Source organism: Paroedura picta, chromosome 6 (assembly GCF_049243985.1).
Source record: "Paroedura picta isolate Pp20150507F chromosome 6, Ppicta_v3.0, whole genome shotgun sequence".
NCBI classification, from domain to species: Eukaryota; Metazoa; Chordata; class Lepidosauria; order Squamata; family Gekkonidae; genus Paroedura; species Paroedura picta.
In genome coordinates, this window is record NC_135374.1 from 14,703,217 (window position 1) to 14,725,709 (window position 22,493).

Sequence of the window (22,493 nt, forward strand, 5' to 3'; positions counted from 1 at the left end):
CTTGGGGGTGGAGCTGGAAGGGGGTGGGATTTGAGGGCAGGGAGGGATCTCAATGGTGCATAATGCTATGGAGCCCACCCTCCAAAGCAGCCATTTTCTCCAGGGGAACTGATCTCAGTCGCCTGGAGATGAGTTATAATTCTAGGGGATTCCCCAGGTTCTACATGAGGACTGCCATCTACAGAATCATAGAATCATAGAATCATAGAGTTGGAAGGGACCTCCTGGGTCATCTAGTTCAACCCCCTGCACTATGCAGGACACTCACAACCCTGTCACTCATCCACTGTAACCTGCCACTCCCTTGATCCTTCACAGAATCAGCCTCTCCATCAGATGTCTATCCAGCTTCTGTTTAAAAATCTCCAAAGATGGAGAACTCACCACCTCCCGAGGAAGCCCGTTCCACTGAGAAACCACTTTGTCAGGAACTTCTTCCTGATGTTTAGACAGAATTTCTTTTGAATTAATGGTAATTGTAGTCCATGGACATCTGGAGCACTACAGTTTTGCTGCCCCTGGGCTATACCATGCTGGCTTCCCGCTGCTGGCGTGTTAGAAATGGAAGAATCTGACCCTTTTTTTTGTAGCACATAGAGTGAACTTCAGTTTTCATTTTGGATCTAATGTCCCTGCATGACAGGCCGTGCTCCATATGTCAGGCTCGTCAAGGACTACTGCACTGGCCAGATTTGGGAGCTTCTGGTTCAGTTCCCGGTATCTCCACTTCAACCATGGTCAGATAAACTATCATGAAGAAGTCCTTTGTCATCTTGAAAAGGCAGGAACTGCCAATCAGAAGAGAGGATATTGGGCTAGATGGATCATTGGTTCAATTTAGCATAAGAAGAGAAACAGATTATACTGTCTGTAAATTCCAGCCTGCTTAGTTTCGATTTGCCAAGTTCCTGTTTACTCTCTGGTCTTTTGTTCCTACCCCTTTGGAGTGGGACTGATAGATCTTACAGAACTGTGATCTATTTCCTCCTTCTTTGACAGATCATTGTCCCTCCCCATCTTTGAGAACAGGATACAGACATGGATTCTGCATTTTCATCTGAGTTTTCATAGAATAGGACTCTATCACTATTGTATCCCATCCAGAAATGGATTTTGTATAGTAAAGTAGTTATATTAGATTGCCTTTCATCCTTTGGTCATGCAATGCATGCAAATGGTGGATTAGAAAAAAAATGATTATGCCTGGTAAGATTGAAAGAAGCAGAAGAAGAGGTAGACAAAGAACAAGTGGATGGATAGATTTAAAGATGTAAGTGGATCGACCTTACAAAAACTTAAAGAAATTATTGCAGACATAGCTGGAATGGGGAGGGGGGGGCCCGCTGTTCAGAAAGTCACCATGAGTCGGAAGCCACTTGACGGAACCGAACAACAAAAAGAGTAGACTGAAGAAATATGGCCTGAACCAGCTTAATGATTGTTTCTTGTTTTCTTACCAGCACTCACAATACAGCATAATCCTTCCGTTGAGAGCCAGCTTGGTGCAGTGGTTAAGAGTGGCAGCTTCTACTCTGGTGAGCCAGGTTTGATTCCCCGCTCCTCCTCCACATGCAGCCAGCTGGGTGACCTTGGGCTCGTCACAGTCCTGTTCTCACAGAGTAGTCCTGTCAGAGCTCTCTCAGCCTCACAGGAGGTCTGTTGTGGGGAGAGGAAAGGAGGGTGATTGTCAGCTGCTTTGAGACTCCTTTGGGTAGAGAAAAGTGGCATATAAGAACCCTTCTTCTTCTTCTTCTTCTTCTTCTTCTTCTTCTTCTTCTTCAATAATATCAGGGCTCTCTCAGCCTCACCTCCCTCACAGGGTGTCTGTTGTGGGGAGAGGAAAGGAGGGTGATTGTAAGCTGCTTTGAGACTCCTTTGGGTAGAGAAAAGCGGCATATAAGAACCAACTCTTCTTCTTCTTCTTCAATAATATCAGGGCTCTCTCAGCCTCACCCACCTCACAGGGTGTCTGTTGTGGGGAGAGGAAAGGAGGGCGATTGTAAGCCGCTTTGAGACTCCTTTGGGTAGAGAAAAGCGGCATATAAGTACCAACTCTTCTTCTTCTTCAGTAATATCAGGGCTCTCTCAGCCTGACCTCCCTCACAGGGTGTCTATTGTGGGAAGAGGAAAGGGAAGGCGATTTGAGACTCCTTCGAGTAGTGAAAAGCAGGCTATAAAAACCATCTCTTCTTTTTCTCCTTCTTCTTCTTGTTTGCTAAGCCTCGAATGTTAAAGGGCTCTGCCTCTCTGCATTTTCCATCAACTCATTCGCACATTGACTGGGGATGATGATCAGCTTGTAATAGCACCTGTTTGAGCCAAGGCAACCCAAAATAATATGTACCGTTGTGACTCCCCTCAGCCTTGCTGCTTCTTCGTCCAGGGTTTTTAATGGAAACGTAGCCTCGAGATCTCAAAGCCTTTTTTCCGTGACAGAACTGTCAGCGTCTTGATTGATATGTTTTGTTTTTTCTTTATCTCCCTTGGTGGAAAGATGAAAAGAAAGACCAGCGAGAGATAAAGATCATGTGTCATTAATCCACCTGCGAGTTTTGCAGATAAAAATGATGTTGCAATTCCTCCCGGCTCATTTAATTTATATATAGCTCAGGAAATGTATTTCTATCCCCCAAATTAACCTTTCCCTCCAGAAAGGTCACTTACGTCAAGTAAGGAAACAGCGCTTGATGATATATTTTGTTCTCATTTTTTTTTAATCGTTATGTCCCGAAAGTTCTCTTGATGGTGCTCCTCCTCTCCCCGCCCACTGGAAAAGGCTACGTCTTTCTGAATGAAATTAAGTCGGATTAATCTAACTTCACAGTACCTTCCCAAAACATTAAATCCGAAGTTCCCAAACTTTTTGATCCTGTGGGCATCTATGGGAATCTGACAGGAAATGATGGGGTCAGCCACAAAATGGCCGCCACAAAATCCCTACCACAGGAGAAGCAGCCAGCCACACAATGGCTGCCCCAACGTTTCGTCAACCACACAGTGTGGGTCTTTGTGCTGTAGGGGCAGTGGCTTCCAAAGCAACATTTCTGTTTAAGAAACTGCTCAGTAAATGTCCAGGGGTCATTCAGAAGCATGGCTGTCCCAAAACCGCATCTAGCCTTGCCTATTTTTAAAAACTCTTGGGAGGCAGCTGGAAAGGAGTCGGTGGGAACTGTAGGGCCCATGATAGCCATATAGAGAACCCCTGTGCTATACAATCCAAATGATTTTTTTGAGTCTGCAATATTTTTACACCCTCAGAAGAAAAACAGCCATCAAGCAAATGTTTCCACCCTAGAATCATAGAATCATAGAATCATAGGATCATAGAATCATAGAATCATAGAATCATAGAATCAAAGATTCATAGAATCATAGAATCGAGTTGGAAGGGACCTTCCGGGTCATCTAGTCCAACCCCCTACACTATGCAGGACACTCACAACCCTATCGCTCATCCACTGTAACCTGCCACCCCCTTGAGTCTTCACAGAATCAGCCTCTCCATCAAATGGCTATCCAGCCTCTGTTTAAAAATTTCCAAAGATGGAGGATCCACCACCTCCTGAGGAAGCCTGTTCCACTGAGAAACCGCTCTAACTGTCAGGAACTTCTTCCAGATGTTTAGATGGAATTTCTTTTGAAGAAGAGTTGGCTTTTATACCCCGCTTTTATACCAAAAGGTATCTCAAAGAGGATTACAATTGCCTTCCCTTTCTCTCCCCACAACAGACACCCTGTGAGATAGGTCAGGCTGAGAGAGCCCTGAGAGGACTGCTCTGGGAGAACAGTTCTATCAGAACTGTGATTAGCCCTAGATCACCCAGTTGACTGCATGTGAAGGAGGAGTGGATAATGAAATCCAGCTCTCTGGATTAGAAGCCACTGCTCTTCAGCATTACACCAAGATGACTCTCTTAGACCGTTTATGCCCTGGGAACTTCACTGCCCCAGCTTCCATGCAAGAACACAAATTGGGGGCGGATGAGGTGCACTGGGCCAAATGCTCCCCCATGGGGGTGCAGGAATAGGTGGGGCAACCTGCCACGACTAAAACTCCAGTCTGCAGCCCGGCATGAAACCTCCAGTGCATAAACGGTCTTAGTGATTGCAGGCAAGTATGGATGGGGATGGGAGCCAGCCTGCCATAGGTAAATACCTGGACAAGCCTACTGTAGACCTAGGAACTTCTGTGTGCAAAGAAATTGGAAGAAACTGGACTTGCTGACATTCCCTTATTTCTCCCGAACTGACATGGGAACCCAATTCTATAGTGTGAACTTATGCAGAGTCACACCATTCTATGCCTATTGAGTTCAATGGACGTAGAACGGTATGTATCTGCTTAAGTCAACATTTCCCTATTCAGCACATTGATTAATCCAACGGAAACCACAGGCAGGAGCCCTTCGGAATCTGCTGACTGCACTCCAAATAGCTCTCATCAAAACCTTTATTTGGGTTTTGCTTTTTTGGGGAGGTACCTTTGACCTCTTTTCTGTTTCTGAGCCAGGTCAGTCAAATTTCATCCCTGTTCACCGTAAAGCTTCTTACGAACGCAATACACCGCTCGTGTGATGGTGTGCACTGTGACCGATTCATTTCACATAAGGTGCAGCGTGGATATAAAACGTATTTGCCAAGTGCAGCTTCAACACATTCCGCTGATGCTCTTTTGTAAGTGCTCGGCAGAGTTCCACCGTCAGCTGTTACTGCTGGACTAATGTCCTAATCTCTGATAATATTACCGGCCTCCGTGGTGTGGCTAGAACACCTTTTCAAAGAGACAAGAATCGGGGGTCAAGTTTGACTCGCAGTGTTCCTAATGCCCACAGATTTGAGTTTAGAATGTCTGGTAGAGTTGACCGACTGGAAGGCCAAATCTTTGCTGAACCTGGTCACCTGTGGTAGCTTTGAGTAGTGGTGTGGTAGTGGTTTGTGCTGTCATGTTGCCACTGACTTAAGCAACCCTGTAGTGTTTTCAAGGCAAGCGAAGTTCGGAAGGGCCTCCACATCACATTGGTACTCATAGGACCCTGGTACACATAGGACCAAGCCCTTGGAGGAAAGGCTGAGGGACTTGGGAATGTTCAGCCTGAAGAAGAGAAAGCTGAGAGGGGATATAATGGCTCTCTTGAAGTATTTGAAAGTTTGTCATTTGGAGGAGGGCATGGAGTGGATCCTGTTGGCATCAGAGGCTTTAAGCTATTTGTCGAATGGTACCAGCTAGATACTAGCTTTAGGATTAGCTGAAAGCACCCAGGATAAGTATCTGTCCAGTTGCTGTTTAAAGACCACCAGTGAAGGGGAGCTCGCCAGTAGGCAGCCAGTTCCACTGCTGAACTACTCTGTGATTTTTTCCCCTGATATCTAGCCAGTACTATCCTACACATAGTCTAAACCCATTACCACTGGTCCTATCCTCTGCTACCAATAGGAACCACTTCAAATCCTTCAAGAGAGCAATCAGTCCCCTCTCAACCTCCTCTTCTCCAGGCTGAACATCTCCAAATCCCTCAGTCTTTCCTCAGAGGGCTTTGTCCCTAGAAGATACTCATGTCCTACTGGATGCAAGGTGGAGCAGTGAACCGTTCTGATGCTCATGGGACGGCAGGCCTATCAGCGGTGGACTGCTTAACAATAGTTCAGAATTACAGCTAGTCCACAGTGATGCGGTGGGTGAATTTGCATCAGTGCTCTTATTCATGCTCGCTAAATTTTTATCATTATCTTTCTCTATTCAGATTTCTTATGTCGGGTGTTTTCGGGTCTTCCTGGAGAATAATGCTCCGTTTTATCGCACGTGCCACATTGTGAAACCATCCGAGGCCTGTTTGCCTTGCCTCCGCTTGGTCTTTCCCTTGCCAAATGGGTTTCAGATGCCAGAAAGGAGTCATCTGGCTCATCACTCTGCTGATGTTTGCGAAGAATTAACTGGGATGATGGGATCGTCTTACAAATGCCTTTCTGTTTGCTGTGCAGCGAAGTCATGTTCACGCTGAAACAGATTTGCCAAGAGATGCTAGATTGGCTATTTGAAGAAAGAGGTGATTTTTAAAAAATTGTCTGGGATTACTCTGGTGTTAGAGGAGGTTTTGCAACCTGATTCTATTTATGGCTCTGAGTTCAACTAGGGAAGCATTGATTGAGCGCCTTTTTTAACTTATGGAATCTCAAGAGTTGGAAGGAGCCATCGAGGCCATCCAGTGTATCCCCTTCTCAATGCAGGATCAGCCTAAAGCATCCTGGATAAGAATCATAGAGTTGGAAGGAGCCATCGAGGCCACCCAGTCTATCCCCTGCTCAATGCAGGATCGGCCTAAAGCATCCAGGATTAGAATCATAGAGTTGGAAGGAGCTAACTAGACCAACCAGTCCATCCTGTGTCCAATGCAGTATCAGCCTAAAGCATCCAGGATAAGAATAATAGAATCATAGAGATGGAAGGAGCTATCTAGGCCTCCCAGTCCACCCCCTGTTCAATGTAGGATAAGCTTAAATCATCCTAGATATGAATAATAAAATCATAGAGTTGAAAGGAGCTCCTGGGAATGCCCCAGGCAGCATTCACTTGGAGGGAATGGCTGCTTTGATGAATAGATTCTATGGTCTTGTTCCCTGCTGAGAACCCAGTCCTCCCCAAGGCTCAGGCTCCACCCCCAAACTCTCCAGGCTTTTCCTAATGCAGAGGTGGCCACCCTATCCTTCCACCTTTGGAGCTCAGTACAGAGGATACAGCTCTCAATCCTTCCAGTTTAGCATCACAGTGATAGAACCGGTAATTAGACTAATAAAGGCTGACCTTAGGTCACTAAGTAATTTTTGTGGCAAGTGGGGATTTGAATCCAGGTCCTCTGACTCAGTGTCCAACACCTTAACTTTTATCCTACATTGTCTAGCCTTGTTTCCAGATTGAGTATCATAAATGAGCCTCTTGTGGCGCAGAGTGGTAAAGCAGCCGACATGCTGTCTGAAACTCTGACCATGAGGCTGGGAGTTCAGTTCCAGCAGCCGGCTCAAGGTTGACTCAGCCTTCCATCCTTCCGAGGTCGGTAAAATGAGTACCCAGCTTGCTGGGGGGTAAAATGGTAATGACTGGGGAAGGCACTGGCAAACCACCCCGTATTGAGTCTGCCATGAAAACGCTAGAGGGCGTCACCCCAAGGGTCAGCCATGACCCGGTGCTTGCACAGGGGATACCTTTACCTTTATCTTTAGCATAAATGTGTGTGTGTGGAAGGGGAGCGGCTCTGAATAGGGTTGCCAGCTCTGGGTTGGGAAATATCTCAATGGAGGCATTTGGGGAGAGGAGGGACTTCCATGGGATATAAGGCCATAGGGTCCACCTACCAATGTGGCCATTGTCTCCAGGGGAACTGATCAATGACTCCTGGGGATCAGTTGTAATCCTTGGGGACCTCCAGCCACCAACTGGAGGCTGGCAACCCTAGCTCTGAGCTGAATGAAAGCCAGCATGGTGCAGTCCTTAGAGTACTTGACAAGGACCTGGGAGACCAAGGTCCAAAGCTCCACTCTGCTGAGGAAGCCTGACAGGAGATCATATGCTCTTTGCCTAATCATATGCTCCAGTCATATGCTCTTTGCCTAATCCACCCCACATGGTTGTTTTGAAGATAAAACAGGAGAGGAGAACAATGCAAGCTACTTTGGTTCCCCACTGGGGAGAAAGGGTATCAGTGAAGCAAACGAATTAAATGGAAGTTTATTGCAGAGGCTCTTGGGTGGTAAAAAGATCAATTGGCATCTGAGCACAAGCTCTCCTTGGCGTATTCACTCTAGGTGGGATTTCCATTAGCACTGATGCTCCCTTTTTGGACTCTTGAGTTAAAACACATGGATTTATTTTGAGAGCAGAAGCTGCATTATATATTATTTGTTCGAGGCTTTTGCAGACTGGCTTTCCTAACTGTCCAAGGCATTTTTGCATAAATCTAAATAAATCTAAATAAATCTAAATAAATAAATAAGACTGTCACAGGTGGAGCTGCCATCAGAAAGCAACCAGAGTGGTCCTCACCCATCAGGAACCACCAGTGAGAATAACCCAGGCAGTAGAAACACATGCCTTCAAAGTGTTCTCAAGGGACTCTGACTCACTGCATCCCCCCCAAAACAACTTTGGGGGCATCCTTTTGATTGATGAGTGAAAGAGAAAAATGGGGAGAAGTCGCCTTCCTAATTTTGTCTAGAAAGCTGTCTCAAAATGAGAGAGGTCCCATTGATCTTACCTGAAAGGAAAGGATGAAAGGAAGGCATCTCCATCGGTCAGTAAAATGGAAAGCCTTGGCTCATGCAGCCTCAATTTGCCTCGGGGCCATGGGGGAGAGAAAGACGGTTCAGCCTGCACTCTCTTCTGCTAACTAGAAATGGCTCCCTTGCTGGGCTGTTAGCATTTAGCATTTAAGGGAGAAAAAGAGGTGTCCTTTAAATGTATATACTTCCCCTGTTTAAAATGTGAACTTAAAGCACAGAGCTTAGTTCCATATAACAAAATTGACTGGAGGTTGAAGGGCTAAATCCCCTCTCCCTCCCTTGCACAATCCCAAGGCGAACAGAAGTGGCACAAGCCAAACACAAGTATTTTACTCCTCCTCCTCCTCCTCCACCACCACCACCACCACCACCACCACCACCACCACCACCACCACCACCACCACCTCCTCCTCCTCCTCCTCCTCCTCCTCCTCCTCCTCCTCCTCCTCTTCTTCTTCTTCTTCTTCTTCTTCTTCTTCTTCTTCTTCTTCTTCTTCTTCTTCTTCTTCTTCTTCTTCTTCTTCTCTCTCTCTCTCTCTCTCTCTCTCTCTCTCTCTCTCTCTCTCTCTCTCTCTCTCTCTCTCTCTCTCTCATAGAATCATGGAGTTGGAAGGGCCCTCCATGGTCATCTAGTCCCACCCAGAATACTCACAACAGGGACCCCAGTTCCATGTCCAGATGATGCCCGCCCCCCCCAGAAAGCAGAATCTCTGGCCTTCTGACTCCAAAGTGATAATTCCCACAAATTGAGTCCAAGAGCACCATTAAGACCAAGAACGATTTATTCACCCATGCACTCGAAAGCTCACACCTTGAATAGATCTTTGTTGGTCTTAAAGGGAAAAGATAAACATATTTAAATAAATAAGATAAAAATATATAAATAAATCCCCGGAGATTTCAGGGTGAAGCCTCGGATGGGTGGAGTAAGGGGAGGGGGAGAGAGCTCAGGAGGGTTAGGGTTAGTGGAGGGTGGAGCCTATGACACCATAGGCTCCACCCTCCAAAGCAGCCATTTTCTTCAAGGGAACTGATCTTCACCCTCTGGAGTTCAGTTGTGATTTAGAGGGATTTCATGGCCCCACCAAGAGTTTGGCAATCCCACTTTAGCTGTAATTCTGCTGTAATTCAGCTGACAATATGTTATTCGTGTCTGGATGGCAGGCTTCCTGCTATTAGTTTGGTGTAGTGGTTAGGAGTGCGGACTTCTAATCTGGCATGCTGGGTTTCATTCTGCACTCCCCCACATGCAGCCAGCTGGGTGACCTTGGGCTCACCACAACACTGATCAAGCTGTTCTGACCGAGCAGTGATATCAGGGCTCTCTCAGCCTCACCCACCTCACAGGGTGTCTGTTGTGGGGAGAGGAATGGGAAGGTGACTGTAAGCCACTTTGAGCCTCCTTTGGGTAGGGAAAAGCGGCACATAAGAACCAACTCTTCTTCTTCTTCTTCTTAAGCTGTTTTCCTTCCATTTTGAGCTAAAATCCTTCTATCCCTCCAGCCCCCACCCCCAGCAAAAGACTCCCAAGGCTCATCTGGCCCGTCAGTCTCTTTCAGGCCCATCAACGGAACCCCGTAATGGCACGGAACCATTAGGAATGTCAGGAGACAGTGCCGGGATGCCCGCCGAAATGTCCTTTGAGCTGTCGAGAAGATAAATGCACAATGACTGCATTGAGGAGAGTGAGCGGCAAAATGTCACATTTACAAATTGATTTTGAACTTTCAGTCGTTCAAAACATATTTAAAACGGCATTAGACCATGAGCAAAAATTATTAATGCCAGGCGTTGTAGTCATTAGAGACCTCTGGAATAGCCTCTCGATTATGTCTTCCAGGCACCGGACGGGGATAATCACATTGACAAAGGAGTCAGAAAGTCTCCAGTCACTGAAGGAACCCTCAAAATAAACTGTGTGGCATCAAGGCACAACGCAAATCCAGCCGGCTGTGGAATCTTTCCGTTCCGGCTAGCTGACTGACAGATTAAATTCTTCTGTTGGAAGAATATGTTGAACTTGGGGGGACTAGCCGGGTAGAAGAAAAAGGGGGAGCGTTAATTAATTTGTTGGAAAAGAAACCGGAGATAATCTGGGGCTGCGGAAGAAAGAAAACCGCGTTCTCATTGAAAGCTGACTGGTTTCAGTTAGGGATGAGTGGATGTTCCCTATTTGTTAAAAAAAAAAAAAAGTCATATTTTAGGCAATGTTTTTACTTTTCTGCTTTGTGGGCTTGGGTTTATAGACTCGTTCGTATTGCCTGTGCATGGTTTTGATTTCAGGGTTTTTTAAAGCTGCAATTTGTTTCTATCGGATGTATAGCACTTATCCCAGTGGTTCTCAACCTGGGTGTTGGGACCCCTTTGGGGGTCGAATGACCCTTTCACAGGGGTCATGGCAGGGCAAGCAGCTTGGCCGGGGGGGGGGGGATGCCATCCACACAACAGACTTTCAGGGTAGATCGAGAAAAAGTGTTCGTGAGATCGGCATGGCGGGACGAGAGGCAGAACTGAAATGAGAAACCCTGGAAAAAGAACAATTTATATACAATCATGAACTATGGATCTTCATGCCATTGGCCAGTTTTGGTTTAATTTCTGTGAAAGAACACTTGCATAGTTTTATGGTTTGGGGGGTCACCACAATATGAGGAACTATATTAAAGGGTCGTGGTGTTAGGAAGCCTGAGAACCACTGACTTAGACCAATCATACGTATATAAAGAGTGATGCTGATTTGTTGACCCACACTGAAAACTGTCTGGGACCCTAAATGGCCTGGGTCCCTCATATCTACAGGACCATCTCTTCCAACATGTCCCTCAAAGAGCTTTATTATTATTATTATTATTATTATTATTATTATTATTATTATTATTATTATTATTATTATTATTATTATTAGATTTATAGCCCGCCACTCCCTTGCGGCTCGTGGCGGGTAACAATATCACAAATCCCTATTAAAACCCCATAAAACAATAATAACATTGCCAATATTGCCAGCATGGCAAGAATGGCAGCTCAACTCCCCCCCCCTCCCTCCCACTACTAGCGGGTGGAGAGGAGGTCCTGATGATGTTTTGCTTCGGGTCCAGAACCCGAGTCCCCGGGGGAGGCATAGATCTATTATCAGCCCCGGCCTCAACCATAAACCTGGCAGAAGAGCTCCGTCTTGCAGGCCCTGCGGAATGTTGAAAGATCCCGCAGGGCCCGCAGCTCTCCCGGGAGCTCATTCCACCAGGTCGGGGCCAGGACCGAAAAGGCCCTTTAAGACCTAGTAGTCAAAATTTGTTGAGGGCCTCTGTCCCCAAAGAGGTGAAACTGGCCTCAACTAGAGCCAGGGCCTTTCTGGCCCTACCTCCAGTCTGACAGGATGCTCTGCCTGAGGAGACTGCTCTTGTGGGTCCTTAATCAGTTGAGGCCCAGAAATAACGGCCTCCCTGCTTCAAAGACCACTCCAAGCAATTTCTCTATCAACTCATATGCCCCCGTCCCAGTTCTGTGACCATCTAGTTCCCTTAAAGAGGAGGCAGCCTGAAGGCTGAATTAGGGGGATTGATTTTAATCTTAATTGTGATTTGTAGAGTTTAAAAATCTATTTAATAATGGATACACACACACACATATATATAGATAGCTATAGATAGATATAGATATAGATATATAGATATATAGATATAGATATATAGATGTAAAAATAGATAAACTAAAACATGAGGCTATTTGGAGGGATAAATGGGGTGTGAAAGGGAAAATTGTACAAGAAGGAATAATCACAGATTCTGTGCTTACAGGGAAGAAACTAAACAAAGTGAGGGAAATCAGGAATCAAACAAACGGGTGTGAATTTAGAACTTGTCCTACTGTCTGTTAATTTTTCCTTTTTGATTATTTCCCTCATGTGATTTTTTTTATTCCATTGGGGGGCGGGAAATTGTTTTGACGTCATGCACATCAGCTGAGAAGTGCCATTCATACATTGGTATCTGAGGAAAGATACCCCACACAGGAGCTCATACCTTGAATAAAACTTAGTTGGACTTAAAGGTGCTACCGGACCCTAAATTTGTTCTCAATTAATTACGCTTCACCTATAATTTAAAGACCACGGTTGTAAACTCAGCCATGTTTGATTCTAGAGAGGATAGTACTGGATTCCAAGTAGAAATCGACGTGTCTAAGCTTTGTTCTTTCATTAAAGTTGATAATTTCTCCATTTCCATAAACGAGATTAGATTGAGCAGTCAATCTTCGGAGGATGGCACATTTTGAGCCTTCCATCTTTGAGCCTAAATTAGTCTAGCAGCTGTAACAACCATATATAACAACCGTTTGTCTAATTTCTGATTGTTTGTTTTTACCTTATTTGATAAACACATTTTGGGAGTGAAGCAGTTCTCCACCTGGTAGCATAGATTAGCATGAGGCTCCTATACTTATGAGGTCCCGGGCAAACTCCAATATGCCTATACATTAAGACAGCCCTGACTCGGAGCCCCTATTTTGTTAGAAATATATGGCAAATAAACACAGACAAAATACTGTAACGATTTCACAATTAAGGTCCAGCGTCTACTTCCCCATTATCTTTTATAATATCTAGTGACATGGTCCTGGGACTTCTCAATGTAGAGTTTTTCCTCGTGACTCTTCCACATCCTTGGCTATCCTTGGCAGGAGCAAGGAATTGTGGGATAGACCCATTTCATTTTGTTGGGCGTCTGTATGTCAGTCTTGTCGCTGCCCTTAATGCTTTAGCACCACTTTTACCTCCACCCAATTTATACACCATTGGGATGCCATTCATATGCAATTATTGCAGAAGTGACATGGGGGGAGGGGAGGGAAATGTATGCATTTTATTGGAAATAATTTAGCAAGACAAACCAGAATCCGATGCAAAAATCTGATGCAAACTGTGGGTTTGTTTCTTATGAGGGGGACACAGTAACGGAAGCAGGAATATTCATCTTCGGACGGACAGCTTTTAAGATTTGATATCCCCCCTCCTCATTCTGTCAAAACAAGGAGGCTTTGAGACTACTAGACAGGTTGAACTGGCCAGGTATGGAAATGAAGTGTCTGATGACCTTTTTCAGTGAGAGCGGAACATACCTCATAACGTTTCACTTGGCTCTTTATTTATTGTAAACAGGCAGCCGCTTTTAACTGGCAAGAAGTTTGGGGATTTGTGCAGAGGGGGTGTTTTCCCTGGGCTTGTTTGTATGGGATTCCAGCTCATCCTTGACCTCTTTGCTGTGGAGACTGGTCAGTGATGGCTTTGTCAGTTCCATTAGGTTTCTAATCTTAGGCCATTTAGTGCTAATGCAGTTGACAAGAGGCATCTGTAACGGGCTCTCAGCTTTTGCCCAAGTGCTCTTCCAGCCAAGCAAGCACAATGCAGAGATTTGTATAAAAGGAACAGTGGGGAGAAGAAGATGCTGGGGGGGGGGGCGGACATTGGATATCAACAATACAGAGAAACAAGCAACAAACGAGAGATGGTTCTTGGCCCCCAGGGGACAAATTAATTGCAGCCCTATTAATACGTCTTCCCAAGGCGAGGGATAAAAGGTGGGAGTCGCTGGCAGAAGAGATAGTGACAGTGGCCACAGGCAAGGAAATCTGTCAAGGGGAATCAAATTTAGGAAGGGGAAGTAGGGTTGCCAACTCTGGGTTGGGAAATATCTGGACATTTTGGGGGCGGAGCCTGAAGAGGGTGGGGTTTGGGGGGTAGGAGGAGCTCCAGTAGGGTATAGGTGCCATTTTGTGTTGGGTTATGTTCGGTTTTATGGGCTTGGGGTTTTTATATCTGACGTAAGCCTTCTTGAGTCTTTGGAGAGAGGCGGGTTAAACATCTAATAAATAGTAATAATAAAAATAAAATAATAATTATGCCATTGAATCCACCATTCAAAGCAGCCATTTTCTCCAAGTGTCTGTATCACCTGGTGATTGGTTGTAATCCCAGGAGATGTCCAGGCACTGCATGGAGATCGGGAACCCTAAGGAGTGGTCTGTCAGCAGCTACCAACCATAGTGAGTAAAAAGAATTTCCATGTTCAGAAGCAATAAACCAGCCTGGTGTAGTGGTTAAGAGTGGCAGCTTCTGGTGTGGCTAAAGATGTCGTCCTGAGAGGGTGGCAGGGCATCTGCTCTGCTATCTCTGAAGCCTGACAGGGGTCAATTGTGCAAGCAATTGGCAGAAAAGAGGAGGGGTACGCAAACCCCACCTCACCTTTCTACCCAGGAAGTTCTTGGGGCCGTCTCCAATCCTTTAGGGAGTATATCTCCCTGGATTATAGGCTGTCAGCGTTCCAGGTCCAGAGGACGACTGCCATTTTCTACCTCGGACTTTCTTTTCTTTCTTTAATCTTAAAGTATCTGCTTCAACCCTACATGATGATTTACCACAAATGAACGCTTTGAACTGAGGGGAGGACTTCGGCTGAGTTCCAAAACATCATTTACTGCAAGTATCTCTCGCTTTTTTTTTTCTCCGTCTCTCTTCCTGCATCAAAGCCCTTTGTTTCCCCCCTCCTCTTACTCTGCTCTGCCTGAAGCCACCTCGTTAAGAGGCAGGCTAATTCTCCTAACTAAGCAGAAGAAGGACTCAAATCAACTCGAATTAATTGGCAAAAGCTCTTATTGTAATTGTTTTGGTTTTCGGAGATAGAGATAAGAGCAGTGAATGGGAAAATCTCACGAGAACTTTGTGCCAGTACGAGAATCCCTGCCTTAACCGGCTTCAATACGTCACATGCCTGTGCCGGAACATTAGAGGATAAAACAGAGGACCTCTACTGGCCACTTGTAAAATTGTTTGGGGCCGGGTTTTTTTAAAGTCAAAATCATGTCTATGTTAAAAAGATTGGCTCATCTAATAGAGATACAAACCCAAGATTACAAAGTATTTTTAGATGGATTGATCAAAAATATCTCCAAGGAGATCCAAGATGGCAAGGAAGAAGTCTTCAATAGGAATGATGGATCAATAACAGTGACTGATGACAGCTTTAAACAAGGTGGAAAACCAACAGCAGAAGAGAAATCTGAAATTCATATCTTCAAGGAGATCCAAGATGCCAAGGAAGACGTCTTTAACAGGAATAATGGATCAATAACAGTGGCTGATGACAGCTCTAAACAAGGTGGAAAACCAACAGTAGAAGAGAAATCTGAAATTCTGGAGACGGAAAATGGGATGCCGGAGTTCTGCAGCCCAGATAAGGTCACCCTTTTTAAAAAGACATACAGCCATCTCAAAGCAACAGTGTACAAAAATCAATCAAAAGAAATATGGATCTGCAGTGAAAGTAACCGATTTAAAGGATCTCTCTGGGGAAAAAATTGTATTGATACTGGAGTCCAGGAGGTGCAACGGCCTCAAAATTTATCGATGCATATTCTGCGGGAAAGAGTACAACTGCACTTTCTACGCCAAAGGCCAATGGGACAGAATATAATTTTACGGGAACGACAAGATGTAGCAAGCCTCGAGATGAGACCCCCTTAAGAAGACCGAAAGCTCATATTGTTTTATGTTTAATGTTATACTGTATTCTATATTTCCATTTTTATGAAAAAGGGGAAGCAGTGTCTCTTTCTCTCTTGTTTTTTTTTTTTTTTGTCTCTTTTCTTTTATAGGCATATAGGTAATATAATCATTAGTGCTGAAAATGTAAAATGGGGTTCTCCCCCCTTATTTTTTCTTTCTTCTATTAGTGAATTGTCCTAGGACTAAAGCCTACACTGACTTGTAGAAAATGTTTAATGTTAAGCTTTCAACTTAAATCTGAAAATATATCTGTCAGGATGGTTCTTAGAATGGGTCAAGCATAAATTGTTTTGTAGATGTATTAGAACCAAGGATAAGGAGAAGCTATAGAAGACTGAAAGCTTATATTGTTCTATGTTTAATGTTAAGCATTTAATCTAAACCTGGAAATCTTATTATTCTCTGTATTAACAACATATACTGTATCCCATTGCTATTTTTATGAAAAAGGGGAAGCAGTGCCTTTTTTCTCTCTTATTTCTTTTTCTTAGTAGGCATATAGGTAATATAATCGTTAGCGTTGGAAATATAAAATGGGGCTTTCCCCTCATATTATTTTTTTTATTGGTGTATTGTTATAGGGCCAAAGCTCATATTGATCTGTAGAAAATGCAAAGCTCTCAACTTATACCTGTCAGGATGGCTCTTAGAATGGGCCAAGTATAAATGGTTTGTAGATGTATCTGTATTAAGGATAAGGAGAAATTATGAAATCCTTTTGTAATTTTTTTTCTTTGTACATCTTTAAGGCAAAGCCCTACTTTCCTCTCCCTTTATCAGGGTATTGATACAGGGCCAAAACTTATACTGTGCTATAAGAAATGTTTAATGTTAAGCATCTAACTCAAACCTAGAAATATCTGCTAGGATAGCTCTCAGATTGTATCAAGCAGTTAATGTGAGGTCTACGATCTCTCAAGTAAGTTGATTAATAATAACTTTTCTTTTGTATATCTAAACAGGCTTTTTTTTTTTTTAATGTAGTGGAAATGTGGATGGCTCTTAGACTCATGGCTCTTAGAGTTTTGGGCAAAAGTTTATATCACTGTGGAGTCAATGTGGGGTCGTATATTCTCAAATGATGATTATATTTCTATCTTTATGAAAATAAAAAAAATCATTATAAAAAAAAAAAAAAAAAAAAAAAGAGTGGCAGCTTCTACTCTGGAGAGCCGGGTTTGATTCCTCGCTCCTCCCCATGCAGACAGCTGGGGGACCTTGGGCTCCTCACAGCCCTGATAATGCTGTTCTCACAAAGCAGTCCTATCAGAGCTCTCTCAGACTGTTGTTGTTAGGTGTGAAGTTGTGTCCGACCCATCGCGACCCCATGGACAATGGGTCCTCCAGGCCTTCCTGTCCTCTACCATTCCCCGGAGTCCATTTAAGCTCTCACCAACTGCTTCAGTGACTCCATCCAGCCACCCCTTTCTGTGTCGTCCCCTTCTTCTTTTGCCCTCAATCGCTCCCAGCATTAGGCTCTTCTCCAGGGAGCCCTTCCTTCTCATGAGGTGGCCAAAGTATTTGAGCTTCATCTTCAGGATCTGGCCTTCTCAGGGCTGATCTCCTCTAGGACTGACCGGTTTGTTCGCCTTGCAGTCCAAGGGACTCACAAGAGTCTTCTCCAGCACCAGAGTTCAAAAGCCTCAATTCTTTGATGCTCAGCCTACCAACTTTCTCTCAGACTCACCTCCCTCAAACAGAAAAGTAGCAGAGCAGGTAAAAAGCTTTACCCCAGTCTCTGTTTGTTCTGGATTTTTCTGTGCAAGACCTTTTAAACAAAGTGGGATGTTCCAAAATGTCATCTTCCACCTAAACTATAACATAAGACATAAACAATAACTTAGATGTCCACAACTGGGTTTAGCAAGAAGGCTCTGTGAATTTGGTCGAGTCCCTTTTCTTGGACACCCCACCAGGACATCTGGCGGGCCCACTTAGTACAGAAGGCTGCCCTGGTGGCACACTGAAATTATTAAGTTCAGTTCAGGCAAGATCTTATCCCATGCATCTTATGCACCGGGAAATAGCACTGCGGCACACATCTTAACAAAGGGCCTCCAGGCACAACCCAAATGCAATAATACTCCCCAAATGCTAATAACATTGAAAGAGGAATCTAATGAGAATTCAAGGATTTCTTAGAGAACATTAATGTGTATTTTAAATTAGCTTGCCCTTCCTTGGCAATTATCACTCCCCCCCAAATATCCATTATCCCTTTTACTACTTGTGCAAGGACAGTGGATAACACTTACAATTCAAGCTGCCGGATTCTGATTTTCCCCCTGCCTAAAATCCATAATCTATGTAAATTGAAATAATTTTTTAATATAACACATTAAACAGAATCCAGCGTAATTAATTAAAGGAAGACCTCCTGGTTCTCCAATGTATGGAAAGCATGACTCATCCACGTAGCGATGCCAGCCTCCAGTTATAGCTCATCTCCAGGTGACAGCACACAATTCTCCTGGAGAACATGGATTATTTGGAGGGTGGGGACCTATGGTGTCTCCCACTGAGGTCCCTTTCCTCCACAGGTTCCTTCCCCAAACCTCCAGGAATTTCCCAACTTGATATACCAACCTCCCACCCCCTCTTGGTGCCCACGGGGGACCTGAGAACCTGACATTCAGGAATAGATTGACGTAGTTCAGAAATATCTCAGTGTGTTTCTTGATTTTACACAGTTCAGACCCAGTTCCTTGTCTCTGACAAGGACGAACAGACGAAAACAGAGAAACCCTTGTATACTTTGGAAATCCCAGTTCTCTTATGAGTCATTGTTAGATGCCAATCCAAGGTTATGCTTGAGGTCGTGCATGCTCTAGTGGTTCTTAGGACACTTTAGTTTTCCTGTGCACACATTAATATGCAGGCATGCTCATCGACAATCAACATATATGGTCCTCCTACTCAGGGGTATAACTTAATAACCAAGGAACATGAAGAATGGCCAAATTCTGACTACAAATACATTTACTAGGACACGAGTTGTATTTCTTTCATATACAAAATAGCAACAAAGATCTATAAGGGAAAGGTGTCAAAAGAGGGCTCCTCTGATCAATAGAGAGTTCCTTTCCTGCTAAATTTATTCCCTTCATTTCCAGTTAACATTTCACAAACATAAATAATACTTCCCTAATACAAGGTGATTGATAGAAGTCCAGAATTTTATACAGCTCCCCAACAGATTTTCTCTGTGCTAGTGGATTACCCAGGCCCCAGCTGAGATAAACCAGTTTGTTCCTGGATAGAATGTCCATGTAAGCATGGATTCTCATACTTCTTGCAAAATATAAATAATGGATGCCTGACCTTTTTGAGACTGCAGGCTCCTTTGGAATTCAGACCATATGGTAGGTACAGACACAAAATGGTTGCCACTGGTGGTGAAGCCAGCCATAAAATGGCTGCCGTGACATACAACTTCCATCACACAATGAAGAGTGTTGTGTTGTAGAGACAACAGCTGCCAAACCACTGTTCTAAAAAACCCACACGGATAAATAAATCTCCATTGATCAATCGTATGTCCCCTCTGGCCCAGGCAGAGATGGGGAGAACATTTTAGAGATTTATCCAGAAGTGACATCAAATCCTTTACAGATATCCCCCTCTTAATCTCCTGGCATTAATCTAAGCAGTGTTGGCAATCCCAGATGGAATGGTTGCATAGCTTCTCCCCTCAGGGTAATTGTCCCTTTCCAGAGCCTGTTAGAGTTGCCAGTTCAGCCTTGCCATTTACTGGAGATTTGGGTGTAGAGAAAGAGGAGGGTGGAATTTAGGGAGGGGATGGAGCTCAGTAGGGTTGTGATGCCATAGAGCAGGGGTGGCCGAACTATGGCTCCTCAGATGACCATGCACTTCAATTCCTGTGAGCCTCTGCCATGCTGGAAGGGGTTCATGGTAACTGAAGTCCATGAACCTCTGGAGAGCTACAGTGTGGCCACCCCTGCAGTAGAGTCTACCTCTAGAGGAAATAATCTCTTGATTCTGGAGATCTAATTAAATTCTGAGAGAACTGAGCCCATTCTGGGGTTTGGCTTTAGAGGTGCCAGCTACAGGTTGGGAGATTTTGGTGGTGGAGACTTAGAAAGGTGAAGATCGAGGAGGAGAAGACCCTCAGCAGACTGTAACACCATTGAGTCCACCCTCCAAGGCAGCCATTTTCTCGAGGGGAACTGATCGCAGTTGTCCAGAGATCGGTTGTAGTTGTGCGAGAGCTCCAGGTACCACTTAGAGGCTGTCCCACCAAGCCTCTTTGGCTACCCTAGGTAGATTTCTGAGTGCCAATTCTGAGGAGGCCTTGGCTTCTATGCCCCATTTGTGGCCTGTGTGAACCAAAATGTTTGACCTGTGAAGGACTATTGCTCGGGAGGTGGTGGGTTCTCCATCTTTGGACATTTTTAAACAGAGGCTAGGGAGCCATCTGACGGAGAGGCTGATTCTGTGAAGGTTCAGGGGGGAGAAAGGTGACAGTGGATGAGTGATAGGGTTGTGAGTGTCCTGCATAGTGCAGGGGGTGGGACTAGATGACCCACGAGATCCCTTTCAACTCTATGATTCTATGATTCTACGATTCTGCTCCAGCATGGCTTTCATTACAACCATGTTCTTCTTTAAAAAAAACATATTTCTGCCTTTGGTCCCAAAGCAGTTTACTCAACTGGACTGTGCTCCTGTGGGCTAGTTTTCAAGCTGATTGAGAGTAAAGGAGAAGCATACCCACTTTGTGTCCTTGACTTTGTCTCTGGAATGGACTTGTTTCTGCAGGGGCAGGGAAGCAAAACAGAGTGCACCGCTAGTGAGTGCCTCCCTTTCTGGGTTGCCTTGATGTCCATCAAAACACTCTCCTTCTGGACGAACACATGATGCTACCTTGAGGGACCTCAATGGACTATAATGCTCTGGAGGCCACTCTCTGAAGCTGCCGTTTTCACCAAGGGAACTGATCTCTGTTGCCTGGAGCTGTAAAAGTGGGGGATCCCCAGGTCCCACCTGGAGACTGCCATCCCTACCTAATACTCAGTCTTTTAAACTGGTGATGCAGGGGATTGAACCTGGGAGCGTCTTCATGCCAAGAAGATGCTCTGTCACTGAGTCATGGTCCCTTCCCTGATGCCCTGGGGCTAAGTTCTCCACAGCTAAGTTGTCCACTAAAACCTCATGAGATAGTAGTTGTAAGGGCAGCATAGCAGGCAGGGTGAGACGTTTGTGCGTTCAACAAGGGCTGTGTGTTGCCAGCTCCTGTCGGAAAAGCCCCAACCTTATTATCTAGCTGCTACGATTGGGCACAGGGGTGTTTTCCATGAGATCATCTCCATTCTGATTTTGGAATAAACAGGCCTTTCTTGGCACCGGATGGGCATAACCTTGGTGAAGAATTTCGTCTTGGGCTTCGAGTGCACACCGCCAGAAGGCGTTTCGCTCATTAGCGCTTCCACGCCGAAATGAAATGCCCTGTTTAGTATGCGCTGGCATCGGATCAGATTTTAATTTCTGAAAACCTTCCCCTTCCCCCCCCCCACAGCTCCACATGATAATGCAAGCGATTTCCTTGAGATCCGGAATCGGCAAGCAGCAGAGAGATAATGGAACCATTTCACTTCGAGGATCCGTGCGGGGAACTCGGGACTACATCTGGAGAGACCCCGAAGCATTTTTTCCCCACATGCTATAATGAAGCAACAGCTGGGGTGCTGCTCCGAAATTGCTCTCACAGATGCGTCCTCTTGGCTATATGATTTCTGTAGCTAGGCTTTTAAAATTCAGGTTGAGCGAAGAAGAGGGCTTGCAGAGCCGAGGAGCAAGCGAGGGCTTTTCAGATCTGAAGGCCATGAGCCAGCATCCCGTCCTCAGCTCTTAACCTAGAAGCAGCTGCTGGGGGACATTTTGTTGAGGGACTCCATTTTGAAATTGTTTTTCTGAGTGGGGTGGAGGGTTAATACGTTCCAATTCAAACATCAAATTATTCCATGGGCTGGTTCCAGCCAGTGGCGTTGCTGGCAAAAAATGAAGGAACGGTTCAACTCCAGAAAAGAAAGACTTTAGGGGCCGGGTGGATGTCACCATTTCATTTCCGGCTGCATGAAGCCATAAGGTTTGGGGTGAATCCAAGAGCATCTAAAGATGTGGGGATATCGCTTCTGATGATGCAGCTGGAAATGATGTGCTGCCACAGGAGGCAGCTCCAGTCCCCAAATCCCCCTCTCCAACCTGAGAAATAGCCACCCCAGAATAAAGTGAATTGCAGGTACAAAAATTATGTTTGTCAAGGGTTGTTATAAGGAGAGACTGGGGAGGACGGAGTGAACTGAACGTTTCTTTGCCTTTAACATTCTTTTCTTTTCTTTTGCCCATTTGAGCCTTTTGCTCACAGTTGCTGTGCATTGTGGGTTTGGGAAATGTTAAGATTCCCATTTTATTTTTTATTTTTTTTTGCTCAGTCATCACAAACATGGGATAGTTTGCCAGCAAGTATTGAAAGATATAATGCTTATAAAGACCTGTCAAAATATCCAACAAGTACTTCGTAGAGTTGGGGGAGAAATGTTAAATCATATGCTCCAGCTGCAAAGGCTGATGTACGAATTTTGAAAAATTTAAGACTTTATTTCGGCTCGGGCTGAAATACTTTGCAGTATCTTAAGGTCAA

The 22,493-nt window shown here is 44.7% G+C and overlaps 1 protein-coding gene across 1 annotated transcript in view; it reads left to right on the top strand.

The window, feature by feature from the left end:
* CNTN5 (contactin 5) overlaps positions 1-22,493 on the top strand; it is a 744,496-nt gene that overhangs the window by 88,964 nt on the left and 633,039 nt on the right. The window lies entirely within an intron of this gene.